The sequence below is a fragment of the Spermophilus citellus genome (genome assembly GCF_964194105.1).
Source record: "Spermophilus citellus genome assembly, chromosome: 4".
NCBI classification, from domain to species: domain Eukaryota; kingdom Metazoa; phylum Chordata; class Mammalia; order Rodentia; family Sciuridae; genus Spermophilus; species Spermophilus citellus.
The window spans coordinates 118,141,805-118,157,715 of record NC_138185.1 but is presented as its reverse complement, the minus strand read 5'-3'; the positions used below and the strand labels follow the sequence as shown (position 1 = coordinate 118,157,715).

Here is a 15,911-nt window from a genome sequence, read left to right as displayed (position 1 = left end):
TGGAGTAAGTTGGAGCCCATTGTTCTGTGCCTTGGCCATGGTTCCCCCACCCGCCAACATTCTCTGCTCTGGTGTTGCCCCAGGATGATTCTATACAGATGTTGGAAAGCTGTGAGCCTTTCCGTTTTAGAACACACTGACTTAGTCTGCATCTTCATTGGAAGGACTTCAGCAATCTGCATATGGGAAAGTAGTCTGATAAATTTCTGCTCCTCATCCAGCTGTTACTGCCAGTCTAGTTGTGAAATGTGACAGGACCATGGCCAACTGTGTGATGTTGAAATATGTTGCATCTGAAATTACTTTCTATCCTCCACATTGCTGTGTGAATTAAGAGGGAATGACTGGCAGTGATCAGGCAGTCTAAGTCACATTTTGAATTTGCCTCAATAGGATTTATATTGTTTTTTTTTTTTTTTTTTTTTTTTTGCTAATTGCAAGACATTGTTTGAGAAACACTGTTTGCAAGGTGTTGTGAAATTCTATCTTGAGAATATGCTTGCATTGAGGATAACTAAGAGTATAAGATAGAATATAGATGACAACTAGTATCAGTGATATACTTCAGGTCAGAACTCAGACGAGACAAGAGAACTGTGGTCCTGAATGTCTGCCCTCAGAGGAATTAGGATTCCAGCCTGAGTCTAGACCACATAGGATTTGGATAATGGAAAGAACAAGGGAAGAGCATTTTAGTCAGGGGAGTGACACATAAATGTGGAAGTGGGAATGTATGGGATATGTTGGGGGACAGTGTATAGACTCTGGGAATGGTGGGTTTATGTATGTCCTAAGAGACCAGGGAAAGATCGGATTGCAGAATGTATATGGGAAGATATCATGGTGCTTTGGATAATAAAGAGCTCAAATTGATTTAAACAAAAAAGTCAATGCATTGGCTCAATAACTGATAAAAGCCCATTTTTCAGGTTGCAGGCATGGTCCTCTTGGTCTTCCTAAGTCCTCCTAGATTTCCTCACAAGAAGATGGCCAGCAGTAGCCAGGGCTCTAAGTTGCTTTGTTCACATTTATAACCATCAAACAAACAAAAGACCTGAACTTGGCTCTAACTGAAGCATTCTTATCTATCATGGAGCCAGGGAACTGCTGTGGGCTTAGAACTGGGTTCTGCTTATCTCACAACTGGTCAGATTAGGAATGAAATTGTGCCGATCGGTTTATGTCAAGCAAAGATCAACCACTGGATCTCAGTTTGGAGCCAACAACATTCAAATCATACAGATAGCACAGAGTGATTTCCCAAAGGAAAACCTAGAAAAATGAAAATGAATGGCAGATAGAGAATGGGTTACCATACAAAAAGCATTCAAAGGCAAAATTATGAATTCGAATCCTAGGACAAATGATCTCAAGTGACTGTAGACTTTATTCTATAGACAGAACCATTTTGCGATTTTTAGAGTATTGTCGTGGTCCTTGATTATAAGAATATTGAAATCACTTGTCACAGACCTCAGCCATATCTGCTTACATCTAGCTAAGATCTGTGATTACCAGTTTCCCTCTACTTCCTCATTCACTCCTTCAGCTCCTTAGCAAGATTGTGCATACTTAGTCAATTAGATGATCTTTATTCAGACCCTACAGAGCACCCAACATGAGTGGCTCTGAGGGCCCCCTCCTCTCCCTCCTGAGAGGGCCCCCTAAGAGCCAGACCCTACTTATTTAACATTCCCCTGTTAGAGGTTGTTCCATTGAGTCTTTCATTTGTTCACCTTAACATTAATAACAAAGTCTGTAGAATTGCTGAAGTTCAATAGAGGCCATCCATCTATCCATTCATCTATGAAATGAGTTTCTGCTGTGTGACAGGAGCTGTGCTCCCACTGGCGATGAATCCAGGGAAGGCACATGGTCCCTACCCTTGGATTCTCAGTCTGGCTGGGCTATCTGACAAATTCACAATTGTGATTTTATGTAGAATATACTGTATGCAGCATGCTGTGGAAGGTTAGAGGAAGCATTTCTCTCACCTGGAGGCATTGGCAGATGATAGTTTTTAGTTGAGGTGATGTTTTAAAAGGGTTTGAAGGTTGGGTTGAAGCAGTAGGCAGGCATTGAGGGCAGAGGAAACATGATAAATGAATCAAGGGTACAATATTATTTCAGGAAGGCCCAGGTGTTATTCCATGGCTGGAGATATACTTCTTAGATAAATGGAAGGTAGAATGCAAATTCAGATTTATCAAACTTTCCACCTGAGATTCTGCTGAGTAGGTTGGGAATGTAGTCTTGGAATTGCATTTTTGTGTCCAACTCATCAGCTGGTTCTGATGATGATTGCAAAAGTATCAGGTCTTGGGTGCAGGAGGTAGGTGTGGGGCTAAGAAGGTTGAGGGAAAATATATTCTGGGCAGAGGAACAGAAGGAGTCTGGAGAGTGTGGTCAGGGAGTCAAGGAAGGATGGGGGAGAGTTTGCAGATCTGAGTGGTCAATAGGACCTGCAGGAAGTTGAAGGCATCTGCCAGCAGAGCATATAATTTTCAACAGAGCCTACTTAGAACAGGAAATTATATTTTAAGGTTATTTTTATACAGTTGAACTAAACCATCTTTCTAGACAAAAATGACTCAAAATAATGACTTGGCTCTTAACTCTCATGCAGTCAAAAATCCAGGTTCCAAACTTTAAGTGGATTTCTTAGTCTGTTCATCTTCCTTTGGGAGTTAGGTTAGCTCAGTGAATTTGGAGTGCTCTTGAGTAACTTTGGAGGCTACTCTGCAAATGTCTTGATTCAGTATTATAAGTATGATCAGTTCAAGAATGGACAAATGTGTAGCACTGAATCAGCACAGGGGGAATCAAATGGGGTGAGTCTAGCATTTATACAATTAAGGATATTTTCAGAACTACTTCTTAAAATCATTAAGACTTTGCAAGATATTTTAATTTTCTCTCTCAGACATGGTAAGAGTAAGAAGCTTCTCCAAGTATTCTTAACTGATGATTTCCTGGAGTGAGCTTGATTTTCCACCCATGGATAGTATATGATAGATTACACTTCTGACTTCCTGTGCAATGATTTTTATTTACATGGCATTAAAATAAGAATGAGATTTCAGACTGACTCTGTTTTATGATATTGTTGGAGCTATCCAGCAGTATGATAGCTTAGTGGAAGTGACTGGAAATGTCACACTTGGAAAAATAGCTTTTAACTGCTTTGTGTATTCTATTGCATTTAATAACATTTTATTAGTTCAGTTTGAAAGTACAGGGTCACCACGCAATGAAGCTGAGTTGCTTCATCCTTGACATTTAATTATTTATTGTTTTAGACATTAGAGTGTGGGTTGATGGAAGGTATAGAAAAATACACTTTAAAAAAATTGACATTAGTAGGTCAGTTAGCACAGGATTTCTTAATCCTAATAGCTCTGATATTTTGGGCCAGATTAATTCTCTGTTGTTGGGGGCTGTGTTGTACATTGTTGGATGTATTGTACCACTCTGATTTGTACCTACTAGACCCAGCTTTGACAATCAACAAATGTCACTAGATATTGCCAGATGTTCCCTGGAGAACAAAATAAACCCTGGTTAAGAACCATTACATTATCAGAGGCAAACTTTTTATGGGCTGTATTTTTATTCTGCTTATTAACTTACCTTTTAAGAAGTTTGCTCTAATTATTAAAGCTAATCCATACAATTTATTTTCATTATTCATAGATTCCATGCTTGAGAATTTGCTAAAATACATTTGTGATCCAAAATCAACACTCCTGGAACATCAGCAGTCATCTGAGGATTTGTACAGCAGTGAAAAATTTGAGTTGACCAATGCACTCTTTCCCAGCTGACGTCCACCAAGGAAATGCTCTGCTCTCTTGTTTGAGCTCTCATACTATAAACAGATGTCCTTTTTTGCAGTCCATTTAGTGCCTTGGGTTTTTGCATTTTTATACTTTTGCTGATTTCACTGTTTAAAATGGCCCCAAGAGTAGTGCTGACATGCTATCTAGTGTTCGTAAGCTCAAGAAGGCTGTGATGTCCCAGGAGAAAACACTAGTTTTGGATAAGCCTGACTCAGGTCATGAGCTCAATGTTAATGAATCAACAATATATATTTTAAAAAGTTCCTTCCTCCCTCCCTCCTTCCCTCCCTCCCTCCCTCCTTCCTTCCTTCCTTCCTTCCTTCCTTCCTTCCTTCCTTCCTTCCTTCCTTCCTTCCTTCCTTCCTTCCTTCCTTCCTTCTTTTCATACCAGGGATTGAACCCCAGGGCACTTAACCACTGAGCCATATCCCCAGTCCTATTTTTGTATTTTCTGTAGAGACAGGGTCTCTTTGAGTTGTTTAGGGCCTCGCTATGTAGCTGAGCCTGGTTTTGAACTTGGAATCCTCCTGCCTCAGCCTCCCAAACCGCTGGGATTATAGGTATGGACCACTGTGCTGACTAAAGTGTCTTTTAAAAAGCACACACACTCTCTCAAACTAACAAGTGAATTACAACTCCAGCAGAGAACATGAGGAATGTAGCCTTTGAATCACCTCTTTAAAATCCCCTTGTTTCTGCTAATGGGCAGTATCACAGCCTTTGGGATAGGAGTCCCCTGTGTTTCTCCTTTGTTAGTAAAGCAATAAAGCTTCTTTTTCCTTTTTCTAAAAAAAGACAAGAAACAAAACCAAACAAACAAAAAACCACACACACAAAACACAGTTATGCATTGATCAGTTGAGAAAAACATTGTAACTAGAAGCTCACAGGGACTTAACCTTTTATTTCTCCTTAGAGTAATGGTTTAATATTTGCTAATTCACAGAGACTATATAGAATATAATTAGTGAAAAGAATGAAAATTGACTTTGCTATTCTAGCTTATATTTGTAGAGCCTACATTTGAAAGAGCTCATGTGATATGTTAAGCAACTAGGTTGTTTTTCTTTATATAAAAATATAGCTACATTATGAAAACTTATAAAATAGTTGATGAGTCAAAGGACATAAACATTTTTAAAGCTTTTACATACCTGTTTAAAAAGTTATGCCAATTTACAATGTAAGCTTCAATGCATCTTTGCATTATACTGCATTTTTTTGTTTGAAAAATGACAAAAGTGATACATATATGTGAGAGAAAATTCAGGTTATGTAGATGTTTAAAATAGAGTTTGAAAATCTTCCTCTTACCTTTTCCCACTTCTTCCTCAAGGATATTAAGAATTAGGTCTATGTTGTTTTAAGCTATTTTAGATGATGCACATAAAATAAATGCATTTATGCCTATAATTTAATAACTAAATATTGAATATTTGCCTATTATGTACTCTTTGCTTTATTCTTTCTTACCACAGAAACTTAAGCAGAAAAATTCTTCCTTGTTACTCATAAAATATTTATTAAAATATTTGTCAAGAGAGAAGTTATATAAATGGTGTATGTTTATAGCTACTGTTTAATTTTGTGCTATGTAACTAGGTTTTGATAAATATCTTTTAATCTAATCTTTTAATTTTTTTGCCAATAGCTAAGGCTACAGAACAGTACAGAATTCAACCTTTCCCTTTTCTTCTTTTTTCTCACTAGACTTGACAGAGGATTATAAGGATTCACTTTTGAGATAGAAAAGTAGTGAATGAGTAGATGCAATTGGGTAAACATTATCCAGGGTCAATGAGGATGCTTAATCTACATTAGTACATCAGTTGTCTGTGAAATGATTACTATGTGAGGAACACTTTAGCTTCCAAGTGCTCCTCTAAACTCTGTCCCTGTCACCATGGCCTGAGACTAGAGGGCACTGGAGAATGGTTGAGGCTCACTGTGTATTTCTGGCAACACAGGGCCCAGTTGGAGCATGATGAGCATCCCTTGTTCTGGATGGAGAAAGTGGCATCTTGTACCAGCTGTCGACTGAGAATGTTGATTAAGTTTTAAGCCCTATTTAACATCTAAAAGCTTTAGTTTTAACTTACTATGACTTAGAGATAATAACAATGTTCCTTGGAAAGGAATGAGATTGTTAGTGGTTGTGACTGATGGAAAAACTCAGGAGAGCTACAGACCTTTGAGGTGAGTAGGTAGGTTGTTTCTGAGATTGGGTGCGGAGATGGAGGAATTGTAAAGGGTTGGGGCTGTCTTTTTTTCTACTTGGGAGAGAGTAAAGTGAAAAGGAGAACTTTATCAAAGCCAGGAAGGACTATTTTCTAGAAAGAATGGGATACTGCTCCTGATGGAGCTTAGTGGCCCACTAGCCAGCCTGTCAGTTTCCTTACTTGACAGGCCCAGGAGATCACCGAGGCCCAGTAAGGGTGTATCATGACATGATAACATTTCTCCCTTATCTCAAATTCAGCCCCCCCACCAAGATCCCCAAAATTCTTTCTGTAAGTTCTGAGAAAATGAGGAGTTGGCTGAGATGTAGATTTTAAAACTATTTTACATTGTGCTTCTTAGGAGAAATTGATAGAATTTGCAGCCTTCAAAAATTCTGACTTACAGAGGAAAAATCAAAACAAAACACCCTTCCCATAGGTTAGGAATTATTATATCTCTTCCCCATGAGATTCTTAGTTTACTCTTGGGATGTTTTTTGTTTGTGCACTGTACAGACTTCGAGATAATCATCTGAAACCTAGAGACATACACCCTTTGAAGTGTGCAGTTTCTCTTCCAAAGCATCTATGGGAGAGGCACTGTGAAGAATGTTTAAAGAAAAATATCTCAGATAGTTATCCACATTCTTCTTTTATTTTTATTCCTAAAAAACAGTGAGCAAGCATTTTTTTTACTCCACTAATTTCTACTTTTTTAACATTTATAAAAGGATATGTTCCTTTATATTAACCTTTCCAGTGTGTTAAAGGACTTTTTATATATATCATTAATCATATTTGAATTATCACTTGTCATATAAGATTTAAATATTATAGAAAGCTTTAGAGAAAAAATCATAGATCAGGTTAATTGTATCCCTCCTCAAAAGAATCCTTTGCAAATAATGGCTCTTTGTGGTTTGTCTCTGAAATTTATTAATGAAATATAGAAGATTTTAACTACTGTGTCACTACATCACAAATTTTCTTTGGCTGCTGAGCTTTGTGAATATAAATGATATATTCTTTGTATTTCTTTCTGGTAGTTTCATGATTTGTGTAGTATTTATATCTCTTACTCACCTAGAATGTGTGTATGATAGTGATAAAGCTGTAACTTAACTTATTGTATTCTACATGTTTGTTTTCTAGACTCTCCATGCTGTTCTGGTGATGATTTGACTATTTCTATGATGATATCATACTGCTTTAGTTACTGTAACCTTACAGTATTAGTTCTGTCACAGAGTTTCCTCTCATTTTTTTTAATTCGATGATTTTAATTATCAGAAACTTTTTCTTCAAGTTTAATGGAATATCTTGTTGAGATGTTGGTTGGATTATATTTTATAAATGAATTGAGAGAGAATTGCCATCCTGCAATATTATACTTTTCCCATCTAGGAAATTGTAGTTCTTTCCATTATTTTATAGAAAAAAAAAACATCTTTTATGCATATTTTTTAGTAAAATGTAAAATAAGGTTGGTTTGCCATATTTATAGGTAGAGCTACAACCCTTACCCCCCCCCCTTTTAATATTTTGAGACAGGGTCTTGCTAAATTGCCAGACTGGTCTTGAATTTGAGCTTCTCCTTCCTCAACCTCTACAGTAGATGGGACTACAGGGATGTATAATCACAGCCAGTTGAGTATAACTGTTACCAAAATGCCATTTTCTAAATGATTATTGTATCGGATTATAATCTGCTAGATTCTAGGCCTGCAGGCATGACAGTGATGTGAGATATGAGAAGAAAAAGAAAGTTTCATTCATTAGGATTCTCATACTTGTCTCTCCTCTAAGGAAGTCACAATGTATAGAGCATGTTAAAGTATGTGAGGACTTACTGGATCACTGAACCTCTTGAAGAAATGTAGGAGCACACTTTGAGAAAGGATGGCTTCTAGGAACCAACTGCTGTTTTTTTTTTTTTTTTTTTTTCTGAAGGAGGTTGGGAGTGAGATAGAGGTCTAGCCAGTGGCTGTGACCAGACTGGGCTGGAGTCTCTGGAAGGAGATCCTAGTGAGCCCTGAAAATAAAATGATAGGGTTGAAATTCACCAAATCCATACTAATTGTCAGATACAAAAGGACTTTGGGGACTGCACATTTGAGAGTGAATTTAGAGGTGTCAAGAACCTCTAAATAGAAAGATAGAGTGGCACATGATAATGTGGTGACTGAGGGCTCTGACAATTTTTCCATAGTTGGAACCCCCATATCTGGATTGCCAAAGAGTGGGCTTAGTGCATTTGGAGTCAGTTTTTCAGGGTGTAAGTTGGAACCTTGTAAACAATCATTCCTTTTTGCTAATAGATCCTGTTGTCTGGGAACTTTCAGTAGGTAAATTTCAGATTACTGTGTGTGTGTTGAAAGCTATGAGTCCTAAGATTGAAAATGAAAGGACTGGGGCTGGGGATGTGGCTCAAGCGGTAGTGCGCTTGCCTGGCATGCGTGCGGCCCGGGTTCGATCCTCTCAGCACCACATACCAACAAAGATGTTGTGTCCGCCGAGAACTAAAAAATAAATATTAAAAATTCTCTCTCACTCTCTCTCTCTCTCCTCTCTCACTCTCTCTTAAAAAAAATAAAATTAAAAAAAAAACAGAAAATGAAAGGACTCATAACCCACTTGATTCTAATGAAATATGATTTGTCAAGAGCTTTGTAATGTTGTGAACATCCAATAAAAAAAAAAAAAGAAAATGAAAGGACTTGCAGAGGTGATTCCTGGAGCTTCATTTGTTCTGCAGAGGCACCTCAGATCTGCAGGATTATGGGGCTCCAGCTTTTATCTTCTATTTCAACTGTATTTCTCAAGAAAGACTTCCTTGCATGTAGGAGTTAGGAGTGATTTCCTCATCTAGTCTTATAGCATTTGGAGAATGCAAGCATGGGATTGGGTTAGCTGTGTGCCTGTCATATTTCTTTTGACAAATGCTCCTTAACCATCTGCTTGTTCCTCACTGATTTTGTTTTTCATCTCCATGCCCATCCTTGCCCCAAACACCTGTCATATAAGTTTAGGATATACTTCTTGTAAGGAAAGAACATATATTTTTCCTCCAGTCCTCATGGGTTCTTAATTGGAAAGGACCTTGTAACAAAAGACAAATTAATAAGACAAAAACAAACGTTTATTACCATATGTATTTCAAATATGCATGGGAGACACCTAGGGAATAACCAGTTCTCATAGAGTGACTTTGAATTCCAGCTTATTTAGCATTTTCAGCAAAGACTAATATGTTTTTAGAGAAGTGACAAGACAAAGGGAAAGGACTTTTGAGGCTCTGTGGGCACCAACTTGGGGGAAGGCCAACAATTAGGAGATAAAGACGAGTTAATTAAACCTGTTAATGGAGATTCCTCTGGTGCCATCTCCAGGTCCATAAGGGTCCAAAGTTGCCTTCAGTGATTGACCTTTGTTAACTTAGTAGAAGAGGGCAGGGTGTCTTTGTCTTTGTAAACCTATGTCCAGTTTTAAGTGAAGAAGGAGGAGGACAGAGAGCTCTCCTCCATCTGCTGCTTATCTAACATCAGCTCCACAATCCTTCATGTTTGGTGGTGGCATATTCCAGTGTCACATATTCTCAGTCCCATTTGATCCCCTATGAGTGACTATCCCCTTTTCCTTTGTCTGATAATGAAGGAGAATAGTTTGGAGGGAGTAGTCCTTTAGTATCTTGTGCAGATTAGTTGAGAGAGCTCCAAACAGCCTTCCCTGGGGATTACTGTATTTTCCTAGGATCACCGGAAGTAGAGGCAGGAGAGCTTGCCTGCAAGACTCTCCCAAGTTTGCATGGGCGAGGTCGAAGTGGATGTGGGCTGAGCCCAGAGGAATGATTGGAAGGAAAGTTGGTTTCACTGTAGGACTATCAAGATGCCCTCAAATGTTCAGCTACACCCTTCCTACTTCCAATGGCCAAGTTGGAGACCTGTTTTTTCTGAGTTCTCTGGCAAATCTGGCCCTCAGTGAGTTGTGCTCTGCACAAATACATTGTGTACCTCAATGCTGTCTTATACCTGTGCTTCCATGATCTGTAGCCATCTACTGCAGAGTTTCCACACTAGCTATGAGATAGCACTACTGTGTGTCTTTGGAAATAAAGCACATTGGAATCTCAGGAATTAGGCTGAGATAGCCAGGGTGCCTTTTGGGCTTCTATCTCTCTGGTCCCTCTTTTAAGAGTGTGATTTATCTTCTTTTCCTACAGATGAATTTGCAAGGTTATGGTTGCTTACCAGTTTGCTGTAGCCCTCTGTGCCTGCCCCAGTCTTGGTGATTTCATAAGCTTCCAGACACCCAGCTAGAGTTCTACCAAATGGGATTACTCAGTTACTGGGTTCAGAAAGAACCCCACAGGTCGAGCTGGCCTGTTTGAGTCAGACCACACTGTGTTAGATCTATAGCCTAGGAATGGATTAACTGCCTTGGGGTGGGGGCTCTGCACTGCTTGGATAACTGGGGGGAATAAGCAAGTAGAGAAGGTCACCAGATACCCAAGGCAGCCCCCTTCAGCTGAACAGACCACAAAACATGTCTCTTACATTGTTCAAATATTTGCTAGATAAAGTGATTGATCCTTTGCTCTCAACTCTACTTCTTAATGTTTATAAGTGAAATTGCCCAACATCCCCTGTCTCTGGTTGTAAGAATTATCAAGCATTTTGGATGATGATCCCTGCCCTCCAGTTCAGCTCTTTTTGGGGGTTGGACTCAGTTGAATTGCATAATGAAAGCAGTCAGATAACATGGCAGCTCAGCACTACTACTCCTGTTGGGAAGTAGGGGATGAGGGCAGCTCTGCCAAGAACAGCATTTGTAAAGATTGGGTGATGGGACTTGAGGCCCCCATCACCCCTTTCCATGCACTCAGTGAACAGAGGCCGGCAAGCAGAGAGGGGGTCTGTGGACACAGGCTGGGAGGGATCACTGACTTGCAAGTCTCTTTCCAGAGAGGAACAATGATTTATTTGCCTTTCCATTTCTACCGAGTGTCCCCACATCTCTACAGAATAGGGGGAAAAAAAAACAACAAGCCATCATTCTAAAACAGGAGAGTAGAAAAAGGATTAGCCTCATTGGGGAAGGCAGGTTTCTGGCTGGGCTGTACATTGCAACTTCATCAGACCCTTGTATTATTTTTGAGTGGCGGGAATAATAGGACTTACACCTAATCAAGGAAAGGAATTCCAAACAAAAGCTTGGGTGGGGTTTCCTGGGCAGGAGTGTGATATTGTAATAAATGGGAAGCAGAGTTCTGGAGTCCAATCTCTGGTCTGATTACACAAATTATAGCAGGGGCCCTGTTTTCAAAGGAATGTAACACACCCCACTGAGGCCCCTCCTCAGGGGTGTGCCCGCATTTCCTCCAGCCTCCTTAGCAGTTTAAGCTGCCAGAGCTGCTGAGGGCTTGTGCAGAATAATTATGATGCCTTCGTTAAGGTGTCTGCCTTGGGATCATTTTCCAGGTGAGTTTACCTTATGTTAAAGTCCTCTAGGGATTCCTGTGGCTAAATCTTCTACCCTTCTCCTGAATTACTGAACAGGAAGCTAATGTAGGCATCTGACATGCCAGTGATGATTGCCCATATTTTAAAGTACTTTACACTAGACAGAGGAAACTGTGGATAAAAAGTCCCTTTTCTTCCAAAAGGTACATCATCCTCTGGGACAGTGCCTGTTGCCTGTTGCTGTACTGGGTTTTCTGATCGACACCCGCAGCCTCCTCTGCATCCCTCCCTAACTCTGCCTCCCAGCTGTCCTCTCTGGCCCTCTTGCCTTGCTGCTCCCTCTTGAAGTATCCTGCCCCCACCTCCTTTTTTTTTCTTCAATTTTAGGATTAAACATCTGCTCTCTTGAGAATGAACCCCATTTGGCCTTCCTATGTCTTCCTGGCTCTGCTCATCCCGAGTGCCCTGTGTGTTCACCCTCTTAGCCTGTATGCCCCAGTGTTAAATGATGTCTTTACTTCTTTTTCCTTTTTAATTTGCAAACTCCTCAAGGCTAAGACCAGTTCCTCTTCAAACTGGTGATACCTGGCACATAATAGATAAATCAATAGTTTGGGGATATTATGTCTTAAGCAGATGATATATTATTTTTTACTAGAACCAATTTATGCCCAATATTAGGCATATTTCTAATCATAGCCCTATCTCTTTAGGATCCTCACTTATTTGTTTTTTATACCATTTTGGTTTGTTTTTATCCACATATCTCTCTGTCTCATCCCTGTTTACCCCCATTAAGCCCCAACTTTTCAATTTTTAATAAAATTGACATAGTTGCATTAAGATAGGTTGGGAATAACTTACAGCTTACTCATTAACATATTTTATAATATAATCTTGTTATAATTATGTTATATATAATTGCTTTATGTAATTATACTACATTTAAGTTTTTATAGGTGTTCCATATCTGGGATGAGGGACATATGGGCTAACTTCAAAATGTCAGGAGCACAGTAACCATGTGGCTTAGAATCACTCACACACTCCCTGACCCCTGGCATCTATGGGCTGTAACCCTTGCTTTACTAATTGGTAAGAATGAAGTGAAGTCACCCATGTAGCAGTGTGGCTACCTCCTTGTGTCTGGCCCCAACCCTCCCCCTGCGCTTCCTGGCCCTGCCCATTCCAGTTTTCCTCAACAGCTTCTATTCTCTTAAAACACTTCTATTCTCTTAAAACACTTCTATTCTCTTAAAACACCGTTCCTTTTCATACCACTTTTTCCCCATGCTGGGCCTTGTGCCTGAAGTGTTTCCTGTCTTGTCTCAGTCATGGTAAGCTTCCAGCATTGGCTCCACCTTGCCTCTTCTGGGATCCCTTCAGTTTCCCCTACCAGTGTCCAAAAAATAAGAAGAAAAAAAAAAAAAAAAACGGATGAGAGCCTCCATGTGTATCACATTTGATCTAGTCATTTGTTTACGGATCTCTCCTCTCACTGGATTGGATAGGGCAGCATTCTTAGGCAGGGCCTTGACTTTAATTCACTTTGTGTTCCCAGTACCTAGCGAGTGCCAGGGATGTAATAACTACCCACTGATCTAACAGGTTAGGCCATAAGGGATGTGTTCTTCCTTAAAAAACAAAACAAAACAAAACAAAAAAACCTAAGAGTATTTTATCCTCAGTGTGGTGTTTGACTTTGAAAATTATGGCACAGGCCTTTCATGTTGTCAAGAAGGTTTAGGGCTCTACTCCATGGGGTCCTATTTTACAGATGAGGAAGTAGAGATTCTCAAACCATAGCCACCCATCTTGGCAGATGGTTATGTGGATCCTGTCTTCACAGTCCTTGCCAAGTGGTCTTTTCCCCATAGGAGACACTTCTATAAACTTGATTCAACCACAAGCTGGCAGGAGGTTTCTAGTTTTCTTGTGGGGCTGAGAAGCTAGATTCCAAGGGAACAGGCAGGGGTTCCAAAATCATCCCTGGTACAATCTGAGTTGATTGTGGGTTCAAATGCTGCTCTCATGTTGGTGGCCTTGCTCATTTCAGTCTGCAAACTATGAAGATTTTAGAGGTGAATGAGAAAGGAGAGACGAAGTGCTCTGTGGGTTGCAGAAGGCTGTGTGAAGGTTAATGCTACTCCTGGATTGTGCCCCTGACAGACTCTTACAGATTGCACTTCTGTGTTATTTTCCCTGAGCACATTAGTTTTACTGGGTAAGATACTGCATTCCCTTCATTGATGTACATGTAGTCAGAACTGCTTATAAATAAATATTCCATTGTCGCCTGCGTAATTAGACCCAGGAAGGGGAGAGGCGCATGTAGGAACTGCTAATTTGTGTGCATCAGCTGGCTGGAGATTCACCAGCAGTGAACCCAGACAAGCCGTTGATGAGTGTTAAACACCACAGGGTCCACATGGTGGGGGAGGTCCCCAGACAACACCCAGGGGACAGAAATCTTTCTCCTGATTGCCAGAAATGAATGAAGTCCAGAAATACTATTTCTAAAACTGTCTATGATATTCTTTTGGTACAATAAAATTTCATTAGTTTGGATAATGAAAAGTCACCTAATGTAGGGAATTATAGGGACAGTTTTAAAATATGAAAGTACAAACAAAATGAATTGCACTGAACTGACAGATGATAGGCCTAAAAGAGATTTTTGAAATACGTTCTGTAACACAAATTTGACATTGTCCAATAAAGGATTTTAGGGAATCTAAGTTAATGCATAAGAACAATAGTTCACTATCACTTCATAACAATGTAGTTCTGGATGGCTAAAAAGAGACTTTGGCAATAGTTGGGTCCTTCAATTCTTTACATAGCCAAGTGTTAATTTGAATAAACTTGAAAGTTTTATTACCCTTATTTTTCTAGACAGACCATTTAAACTTCCAATTGTGTAGGTCTAGGACTATTTCACACTATGAATTAGTGTGGTCTGCATTAAGGACATTTTCCTGTGCTTTAAATTGGCAGATATTTGACTGACTGGTAAGTAAAGCAGTACTAGTCAGCTTTCAAAGAGTAGGAAAATGTTTATCCCTGCCCTCAAAAGTTTCCAGTCTACTATATAAAACACACAAACTGGCATTTTACCCCACAGTCTGGACTTTGGAATCAGATGGCTCTTCTGTTCAGTAATCATGGGAGTGTGTTCCTTAACCTTATAAGCCTCAAGTTTCTTCATCTGTAAAATGCAGATTAATTTACTTCTTAGGGTTGTGAGGAAAAGGAAGGGGGACACGTAAACTCTCAGGCATGTGTGTTCATCGCTTCTCCATGTGGCTGCTGCAAATGTGGTCAGGGAGAAATGATGTAACATGGCAAATGTTCTATTAGATGAGGTATGTGCTATGATCTTAGGGGAATTCAGAGGTGTGAACAGGTGACTCCTGATGGAGGTATGGGCCAGCTGAGAGTTGTAGCTAGGGATGACATTAGGAAGGAGGCTACATGTGAGCATGATGTTAGTGCCTTTCAGGATATGTTTATGGAGCATTGGCAATGTACCAGAGGTTTTCTGGGGACTGGGGTTACAATAGTGATTCAAAACCAAGAAAAACCCATGCCTTTGTGGAGCCTGCATTCCAGTGGGAGAAGGAAGATCAGGAAAGCACACCCCAGGCACTCAGACACACCAAGGTGAAGGGCATCAGGCAGATTCTGGGAACATAAAGTCATTGATTATGGTAGGAAGGGTGTTTATAGGAGTTTGGGGAAGTGGGTGGTGAGGTGGGAGGAAAGTCCACATATGTAGGGAGGGTCCTTTGTATCTTTCTAAAGCTCCCCAGCAGCAGTGAGTGGTTATGGAAGGCTTGATTTTTCTTTTTAAAATATTTTTTGTCTTATTGTCATATCTATTCATAGAAACATCTACAAAATTAAAAAGTAAGAGAGATGAACAGTCACAGCTCTACCACTCAGGAAAAATGTTTATTTGGACTAACTTCCTTTCAGTCCCCCCTTCCCTCATAGGGCTAATTGGTGTTGTGTGTGTGTGTGTGTGTGTGTGTGTGTGTGTGTGTTTTGTGGTGCTGGAGATTGAATGTAGGGCCTGGCACATGCTACACAAATACTCTACCATGAAGCTACATCCCCAGTTCTGGTTAATCAGTTTATTTCTTGAGTTGACAAGTTATAAGCATACCACAAGTACAATTTAGCTGTCGGCTTTTTTCCACTTATATGCTTATAGAGTAAGCATTTTCTCAAGTTTTCATGAGCAATGTTTTTCTGGTTAAAAAATGTTCAGTCAAGAATATGACACATGGTGAACTTAAACAACTTTTTCTCATGGATCATTAAGTTATTTCAAGTCCATATTGGTACAAAGATTGAATGCTAGCATGTTTATATAGGAAAGCACTTCTGCA

The 15,911-nt window shown here is 39.7% G+C and overlaps 1 protein-coding gene across 7 annotated transcripts in view; it reads left to right on the top strand.

The window, feature by feature from the left end:
* TLN2 (talin 2) overlaps nt 1–15,911 on the top strand; it is a 421,584-nt gene that overhangs the window by 137,638 nt on the left and 268,035 nt on the right. Inside the window, exon 1 of one of the 7 annotated variants that reach the window (XM_081293080.1) lies at nt 11,468–11,535. The exons of the other annotated variants lie outside the window; for them this stretch is intronic. The gene's annotated coding sequence lies outside the window, so the exon portion shown is untranslated. Of the gene's footprint in view, nt 1–11,467; nt 11,536–15,911 lie in introns of those variants that run through there. 7 annotated transcript variants of the gene reach the window in all.